The sequence below is a fragment of the Mastomys coucha genome, unplaced genomic scaffold (assembly GCF_008632895.1).
Source record: "Mastomys coucha isolate ucsf_1 unplaced genomic scaffold, UCSF_Mcou_1 pScaffold1, whole genome shotgun sequence".
Taxonomy (NCBI): domain Eukaryota; kingdom Metazoa; phylum Chordata; class Mammalia; order Rodentia; family Muridae; genus Mastomys; species Mastomys coucha.
Window position 1 is genome coordinate 89071385 of NW_022196891.1, and position 8691 is coordinate 89080075.

The following is an 8691-nucleotide window of genomic DNA, read 5'->3' on the forward strand; positions in this document are numbered from 1 at the left end:
CTGGACTCAGAGTATGGAGTTGTGAGCCAGCCAGGGGCCACGCTTCCCCTATGGTGACTTTCCTGATAGCACCTGCCAGGGGGTCTGGGAGGGAAAGGGGGTCATTAAAGTTGAACTTTGGAGTTTACTGAATGTTTATCTTAAGCCAGTTAATTAACCAGCATTGACCGTTTCCCTCACAAACAGGTAGAGATGGTGGGAACAAGCAGGCCATTGCTCCCTGGGTGGAATGGATACATTTTAGCACGGGGGCAACCCAATCTATAGAGCCTGTCCACACCACCACTGCACAGAGCTCAGCCCCACACTGCCTTTTAATAGAACAACAAAGAAGCAAGAACAGGAGACTGGCCCTGTCAAACCTATCAATGTGGGGAACACTGGGGGGTTCCATTGAAAACATCCTGGAGAGGGGAAACTGGGCAGTATCCAGGAGGGGCAGAGGCTGAGGGGAAGGGCTATGAGATGGGGTAAGGGGAGCTGGAGATGTGGCTCAGTTGTGGCGTGCTTGAGTAGCATACTGGGATCCCCGAGTTTGATCCTTAACAATACGCACGCGCGCACACACACACACACACACACTTCAAGTTCAAGTCCCCAGTGACCTAACTTCCACTTCTTCCTTTTTGTTTGCTTATCTTTTGAGACAGGGTTTCTCTGTGTAGCCCTGGCTGTGTTGGAACTTGCTCTGTAGACCAGGTTGGCCCAGAACTCACAGAGATCTGCCTGCCTCTGCCTCCTCAGTGCTGAGATTAAAGGTGTCCGCCAGTCTAATCTTCACCTCTTGAAGGTCCCACCCACCACCCTTCAATAACACCATGAGCTGGGGGCTGGAGAGATGGCTCAGTGGTTAAGGAGCACTGACTACTCTTCCAGAGGTCTTGAGTTCAATTCCCAACAACCACATGGTGGCTCACAACCATCTGTAATGGATCTGATGCACTCTTCTGGTGTGTCTGAAGACAGCTACAGTGTACTCACAAAAAGTAAATAAGTAATTCTTTAAAGTAATAATAATAAATAATAATAATAATAATAATAATAATAATAATAATAATAATAATAACACCATGATCTGGAAGGAAGCCTTTAGCACATGAGTCTTAAGGGAAGCATTCAGATGCAAACTGAAGCAATGGGTTGAGAGTATTCAAAGCACTTGTGGTAATTTCTCAATGCACTATTCTGTTCTTGGCCCTGGGGAGACCAGTAATGGAATATGTCCGTTTGTGAGCTATAGAGCATCCTGGGAGGGGTAGTTGCCCTGTGTATTGGGGATGTTGTTTTCAAGGACATATATTCTTTCTTTCTTTTTTCTTTTTCTTTTTCTTTTCTTTTTTTCCGAGACAAGGTTTCTCTGTATAGCTCTGGCTGTCCTGGAGCTCACTCTGTAGACCAGGCTGGCCTCGAACTCAGAAATCCACCTGCCTTTGCCTCCCAAATGCTGGGATTAAAGGCGTGCACCACCACTGCCCGGAAGGACGTATATTCTTTTGCTTTCTTCTCCCAGCCCCTCCCCCAACACAAATGTGTGAATGACACACACATGCATGTTGACATGTCTGCCCTTGAAACATGCTGTACAAGAAAGAGGACTGGAGGTATCAGGTGCTGGAAACAGGACAACTTGGAATGCTCTGGAGTCTCTTGTGAAGGGTGTGGCTTAGTTGTGGCGAACTTCAGGTATCCTGCTGCTATGGCAGCTAGCTTTTACTTTGCGGTAGGGACTTAGGGGTGTGAGAGGGCTACAAAAGTCGCACAGAGCCAGGGAGCCTGGCACCTGAAAGCCAGTCACTCTGAGGCTGCTGGCTGATCTCCTCCATCACACAGAGCAGGATTAATTATTAATGTTTATGATCCTACAGAAGCTGGTCTCTGTGAACCACAAGCCCAATACTTCTTTTCCAACCTCCAACCACTTAATCATGGTTTTGGCTGGTTCAGCGTAACAGCCCCATAACCTCGGAAACAGAGCTCGGTGAAGGCCTTTATCTGCCATTCCTGGGGACAAAGGCCAAGTTCACTGGGTGCAGCTGGCGGCGTGGGAGCTGATAATGCTCTCGAAGAAACCCAGGTGTCTTCGCTGCCTTTCAGAGCTGGGCCTCATCATTTCCCTTTCCTGGTGTGAGTCTTCCCTTCCCTTCTTGTTGCTTAGCTGCAGTTGGCAGAGCCTTTTCACACACACAGCCTCAGTAGCTCCCTAACAAGGCTGCAACAGGCCTAGGCAGATTCTGTTCTCATATAGAAAATAAAGAGCCGGAGAGCCAAGATCACTGATACCCAAGAACTCCAGCTCCACCCCTCAGCCCTGCTGCAGGCATTCCTCCTTACCCCACAGTGTTAAAGCAGGGTGCTGGTTTATAGACCTCGGTGTGCTTGGGACTGTCCATGGCTTCCTTGAAAGGGTCAGAGGATGGTATTTTTTTTTTTTTTTTTTTGGTAGCCTACAGACTTCTTTAGACTCTTCAGATCTGGGTCAGGAGAAGTGGTTGCTTTCAAATCAGCACAAAGACTTGCCATGCCTACCGATGTGCCATCTGCTAGGTTCTCAGATTGGCTGGTAGAGTCATGGCCAAGGGTAGGGCCAGCCTGGGGTCTTTGCTGCCTTGGACCCCAGGCAGTAAGCAGCAAGCCAGGAGACCTGAAGCTGACCCCACTCTGTCTTTGGGGATCACAGGTGGCTTCCATGGCAGAGACACACATATGACCCCATCACACCTTTGTTAGCTCACGAGGAGCCAACCACACTGAAATGAGAAGCAGCCAGATACACTTTCACAGCACACCTGCACCACGCTAATCAATCAGAAAGTGTGTTGCAAAAGACTCTTACAGAGGGAGTCAGATGCAGGGAGTGTGAAGCACTCACAAAATCCACATTCAACTGACTGTAGAGCACATCATGGTGTACTCACTAATACTGGAACATCCTGTTTGTCTGAGTGTGCGTGTGTGTGCATAAACGTTGCGGGTGCATGTGTGTATGTCTGTGTGTGTGTGTGTGCGTGAATGTGTGTTTGTGTGTGTCAATGTGTGCCTGCGTGTGTGCATGTGTCTGTGTGTGTGCATGAGTATGTGTGTGTCTGTGTGCAGGCATATGTGTGTGTACATGCCTCTGCGTGGTGTCTGTGTGCACACACATGTGCATGTGAATGTATGTCTGTGTGCGTGTATGCATGAATGTGTGTTTGTGTGTGTCAATGTGTGCCTGCGTGTGTGCGTGTGTCTGTGTGTGCAGGTGTGTTCGAGTGTGTGTCTGCATGCACACACATGTGCATGTGTGTGTACGTGTGTGTGTGTTGTGAATGTCTGTGTTTGTGTAACTAGGCAGGAGAGTACAGTCCGGCGGTAGAGAGCTCTCCTAGCAATCATACAGGCTTGGGTTCCATCTCTCAAACCTGGACAGTATGGCTTACAACTGGTGGCTCCTTTGGGAAGGTCCCCTTCCAGGCTCTGCCAGGGGCTGATCTGGAGACAGGTGGGGATGACTTGCTGCAAACCAGCACACTAAAGTGACAGTGTTACCACTCCAGAGCCCGAGGAAACTATGAAAGTCCAAAGTCTCCAGTGTCACGAGTCCTGATGTCAGAGATTCCCTCAGCTGGAGCCCAGCTTCCTAGAAGCCTCCCAAACAATCAGCGATAGGCAAATTAGCTACAAGAAGCTGGCTGGCAGCCAGCTTGGGGCTAAATGCCAGGCCTGGGTGGAATGGACCCAGGAGTCTCCTTCCCCCGGTGGCCTATGAGGTCAGCTCCTCTCCTCAGCAGATGCTACACAAAATGAAATGTAGGCACAGGCAGCAGGAACACTCGAGGCTGGCCAAGGCTGTTCAGGGGTAAGCTGGGCTGAATGAGCTATGCCTCAACCTGGGGCAGGTCCCCAGCCCCTCGGCCATCGAGGTCACCCAGTACAAGCTTGGTACATCCTCTGACATTTAGACAACAGAACCCACACAAGGCGCCTTATATGGCCATGTGGGGCAGCGAGTGACCTCTCTTCAGCCGCTCTGCTTTCACTCTGGGCTGTGGTTTATGAGGGAGTATGTGAGGACGGCCTCCCAGGTGGGAAGACAGTGGAAGAAGCCATAGGGCAGCCAGTGCACTTTGTGCTGAGGTTCGGCCTAGGGTGTGCCTAGCCTCTTATCTTCCCCATAATGGCTGGGATTTCCTCTAGTCTGCAGTTGAGGAAACAAGCTTAGAATCAACCCGTGAAACCGTGGCTGGGACATTTCCAGCTGAAGGTAGTAGGACTCTCAGCCACACTTATGAGTCTCCTGAGTCAGGCTGCTTGCCTGATCCTCGGTCATGGGACAGCTGGCATAGATCTGCCACTGAAACCCCAGGCCACTTCTTGGGTCCAGTGTCCCCATCACCCCTGTCTTGCTTCTTTAAGTACGTTCCCAGGGCCTCTCTGCACCCTCAGGAGTCAGTCTTTGGGAACATGGTCATAGTCCTCTTGGGCAGGGGTGGCATGCGATTTGTCCCCTTCTGCCTCCAACAGAGGCTCACGGAGCCCACACCCACCTAGAAAGCCCCAGGTGGATTTGGAAGTCTGCCTTAAGCTTGTGGAGCTGTTTGCTTAACTAACACAAAGCTCCCCTACAAGATGTAAATCAGGTGTCCGTGTGTAACACATGTCTGTAATCTCAGCATGCCGGGGGAGGGGGGGCTGAGGCAGGAGGATTGGAAGTCTGTAGGAGTGACACTTACTAAGGACTCCTTGCCATTCTCTCCTTTCTTCCCAGGGCACCACCTAAGCTGGAGGGAGGGCAGGCTTGACCTTTCCCTCAGGTGGGCTGTTTATCTCTTTTGTGATTTCCTGAGCCAGCTGCCCAAGCCACTCTCACCATGGAGACCCAAACTGGGGCACAGTCTCTCTGATATGAAGAAAATGGAAAGAATCACTAGAGTTTTTAGAATTCTTCCACGAGTTGTCACAGGAAAATACCTCACCGCGGACTTGGTGTGTGACTGGATGCTGAGCGTCTGTGGGGATCAGAAGCGCTCTGCTGCATCAGCCGGGAGGGTAGTGAAGTCTCTGTAGCCCCAGCAGTCCAGGCCACGAAGCCTCTTCCTCCCACAATTCACTGCGCTTTGCAACAGGTCTTTCGGAGAAGGAAGGCTAACCTGATTGGCTCCATTGCACTGCACCCCGTGTCCGTGTGGGCATGTCCATGTCCTGATTCTACTCAGCTCTGGAGAATGAAGCAGCCCAGGACCAGCCTGTACAGCCAGCCCTGGATAATGCTGGGGACTGGGATCTCCTGGTTTTGCTTTCTATGTTGAATCAGTTTTGAAGCATTTTGCCTTGGTTACTTTTTCTATGATAAACGCGCGACCACAAGCAACTTGGGGGAGAAAGGGTTTATTTCACTTACAACTCTCAGGCCACACTCTACCACTAAAGAAGTGAGGGCAGGAACTCGAGGTAGAGAGTGAAGCAGAGGCCATGGAGGGACAATGCTTAGTGGCTTGTTCCCTATGGCTTGTTTGCCTGCTTTATTATACACCCGGGACCCAGCCCAGTGGTGGTACCATCTCACAGTCCCTGGGCCCTCCATATCAATCATCGATCAAGAAACTGTCCCACGGGCCAATCTTGTGGGGGTATTTTCTCTGTTGATGTCCCCTCTTCCCAAAATGACTCTAGCTTTATGTCAACTTGGGGAAACAAAACAAAACCAAGCCGCAAATCCAATCAGCTCACCTATTTTTCTCTTCTCAGTAAGGGCAGTATTGAGACTATTTTCTTATGCCCCAGCTACAGAGACTCCACCTGCTTCAAGTCCCAGGAAGGCGGCAGTTCAGCCATAGTGAGGGTAGGAAGAATGTCCTCTTCTGAGCTGCAGAGATGGCTTATCCTTTCAGAGCACTTACTGCTCTCGTATGAGGGCGTGGGGTTCATTTCCTTTTTGTTTGTTTGTTTGTTTGTTTGTTTGTTTTTTCGGGACAGGGTTTCTCTGTATATCCCTGGCTATCCTGGAACTCACTCTGTAGATCAGGCTGGCCTCGAACTCAGAAATCCACCTGCCTCTGCCCCCAAGTGCTGGGATTAAAGGCATGCACTACCACTGCCAGGCTTCTGGCTTCATTTCCTAACACTGGGTGTCTCACAGCTGCCTGTAACTCCAATACCAGGGGAATCCAACGCCCTCATATGGCCTTTGAAGGCACCCATACACATATAGCATTCACTTACATAGACACAAACATACACATAAATTGAAAAAAAAAAACATTTTAAAATTAAAACAAGGAAGTCCACTCCACAAAGACATTGGATGGGGCTAATAAAACGAAAAGAACACCGCGATCAACCTTTAGATTCCTGACTCTGAGGCCTGACCATTCACTGACAGTACAGCAATATTCGGTGGGTGGAGAAGCGCTGTGGAGCAGATGGGCCAGGGTGCTGGCCTGGGTTCATGACCTGACCCTCACTCGGGCAACTGGGAAGACAGAGCTTCAGATGGCACTCAGTAAAGATACTGCTTTGCTGAACAGGTCACAGAAGGAGGTGTGTGGTGAGTTCATAACTCCAAAACTCAAGGTGTCCAGGAGGCAGAGCCTAAGTCTGACCCAGCCCAGCCCTCCTTGGGGAGGGGAGGCCGAGGCTGAGGCAGAAGCCAGAGGCAAGGAAGATTTAGTATCTTGGAATACGTGGGGCTTGAAAGCAGGGGGTACTATTTGAGGGCTAAAGAAAAACCTGCAGGAGAGGAGAGAAGTGTATAGAGAGGATTAGGAGTGACTAAAAACAAAGTATGTATGTAATATATATATAAATGTATATATATATATATATGTCTGTGTATGTATTCTTCTGAGGACAAAATATCACCTGTCAAAGGCTCCAGAATATAAAAATACACACACACACACACACACATGTGAGCACACACACGCATTTGCATACACACACACATTCAGAACCCAAATGGATGTTATGCTGTGAAACAAGGCAGACAGACATGAGGTGGTCCTCTTACACATGGACTCCATCCATGGAAATCACAGAAATGGCCACATGGTTATCTCCAAGGTGTAGAGAGAAGATAGAAATACCCATCAAAGGGTATGGATGTCTAAGTTACAAAAGGAAAACAGGTTTCAGAGATCCGCTGTACATAAACACACACGTGTGAGCACACACACAGACACACAGACAGGGAGCAAACAGCAATTGTGACAGGTGGGGATGTTTTTTAGTGTAACTGTGGCAATCATTTAGTGTAGCAGAGTGGAACATTTGTACTTAAGCAATGGAATTTTATTTGTCAACCAGTACCTCAATAAAATCCTGCTTGTAAGAAACCCCCTAGCACCAGGCCCCTAGCAGGCCTCTGCTTCTGTGTTCTAGGGTCCCTTATCAACCACAGTGAGCATCAGGGAGGTAGAAAACAGGTTGAGCTGTGCATTAAAAGTGTGTCCTGGCCGTGGTGGTACACTGTTCTCTCAGCACTTGGGAGGCAGAACCAGGAGGAGCTCTGTGAGTTCGAGGCCAGCCTAGATAGTGAGTTTCAGGACAGTCAGGGCTACATAGTGAGACTGTCTCAGAAAACCAACCAACCAGCCAACCAACAAATGTGTCTCTTTGTCCCCCAGAGAGTTCATTTCTATTTCCATGTCATATACGTGATTTATGCATCTATCTAAAATCTAGGAACCATGTAGAAAAGAAAACGTAACTAACTTAATTCACTTAATATGATGTTTTCCAGTTGAATGAATTTTCTTGCAAATAACATAACTTTATTCTTCTTTAGGGCTGAGGAAAAAAAAATCTCACTGTGTATATACCACGTTTCCCTTATGCATCTTTCTGTCACTGAACAGCCAGGCTGGCCCCATATCTCAGTCTAGTAAAGGTTCCATCACCTCCTAACACTGCCTACAACCTGGGGTCAGTCTTCGCCAGAATTGCACCAGGAGCTGTCATAAATGAGATAGACCAGTGATCTGGACATGCAGCTTAGGATGACCTTGAACCTCTGACCCTTGTATCTCTGCATCTACTGTGCTGGGATTAGTGTACCTAACCAATCCTGGCTCCTTTGGCTGAGTTCAATGACATGAAGCCCTTCATGATGTCACATGACCACAGACTTTATTCACCTTCCCAAACTGAACTTCCACCAACCAAGGCCTGACAAAGTCTACTTCATTTCCCATCTCTGTGAACTGGACTTTGGAGCACTCATAGCAGTGGATTCAGACTGTGTTTGTTCACACAGTGTAAGGTCCTTAGCACTCGGTGTATTAGATCTCCCTTCCTCATGAAGGGCAGTGATATGCAGGCACAGGCTTCCAAGATCGATGACCTGAGTTCAATCTCTGGACCCACACGGTAGAAGACATCTGATTTCTGCAAGTGATTCTCTGACCTTCACAATGGTGTTATGGCATGCATGCATGCATACACACACACACACTATATATATGCACACATGCACACACACATGTACACATGTACAGACATACATACCCCGTATGCAAATACACACATGCATACATAGACACACATACCACATAGTCAAACATATATGCACACACTTACACATACATATATACACACAAACACATACCACATATAAGAACACACTCTCACCGGGTGGTGGTGGAGGCACAGCCTTTAATCCCAGCACTTGGGAGGCAGAGGCAGGTGGATTTCTGAGTTCGAGACCAGCCTGGTCTA